General features: G+C 30.3%; 1 non-coding gene across 1 annotated transcript; it reads right to left on the minus strand.

Moving 5' to 3' along the window:
- Positions 1-390: 390 nt before the first annotated feature.
- On the minus strand, positions 391-470 carry TRNAK-UUU (transfer RNA lysine (anticodon UUU)). Its single transcript is given in 2 exon segments — positions 391-427; positions 435-470. It is a non-coding gene; the product is annotated as a tRNA-Lys (tRNA).
- Between the last annotated feature and the right edge of the window lie 470 nt (positions 471-940).

Genomic DNA, 940 nt, shown 5'->3' on the forward strand with positions numbered 1-940 from the left:
GTAAAACATGCTACTGGTCAAAATAATGTAACACCTGTTCAAGTAACATGGAATAACAAAAACTAAAGGATTAACATCTAAATGTTGATGCATATTTTGTTATGACGTGTGATTGTTGGAATTTGGAATTCATATTTTAATGATTGAACAAGTGAATTTTAAAATGAATTTAGATAATTCATACTTTTAACGAGGTTATGTTGTTCAAAACCAAAGAAGCACCAATATTAACATAACTTTGTACTGGCAGTAATTAATCCCAATTAATGAGGTTCAATTGTGAAATGACAAAAATAAAAAAAGTTAAAAATAAAATAGTATTCGCCGACTGTGGGGATCTAACCCACAACCAATGACAAAAATAAAAAAAGTTAAAAATAAAATAGTATTCGCCGACTGTGGGGATCTAACCCACAACCACATTGGTTATAAATTAAAAGCCACGTGCTCTACCACTGAGCTAAGTCGGCTTGTGTTATAATAATCGCATAGACTTAATTTAAATTTATTTAACAGGAAATCAACGTTGTTCAAAGCTTGGTAATTGGACCACCCAGTCGAAACAAAAATGTTAATTAAGGACCTTGGTTTAAGAAATAAGTACAAATTAAGGACCTTGGATCGAACCTACTAATAAGAATTGAGCATGTAGTAATATGATTTATTTTATGGTATAACAGATCAAACCTACTCTCAATTGAAAATTTTCTCTAATTTCTATCTCCACTATTAAAACACACCAACAAGTTTTTTTTCTCATATTTGATGGTTGTGAGATTCCATTTGACAGAAATTGAGAGAAATTTCAATGCAAAGAATCCAAATCCGTTATAATGGTTTTAGTCTTGCATGGCTTGTCCAAGAAAGTCGTATAAAACATTATAATTAATTAACGTGACATTTCACAATTATATACTCCATTGAAATGGTTTTAGTCTTG

This window comes from Medicago sativa, chromosome 5 (assembly GCF_051527215.1).
Source record: "Medicago sativa cultivar Bolivia chromosome 5, Bolivia_mono, whole genome shotgun sequence".
Taxonomy (NCBI): Eukaryota; Viridiplantae; Streptophyta; class Magnoliopsida; order Fabales; family Fabaceae; genus Medicago; species Medicago sativa.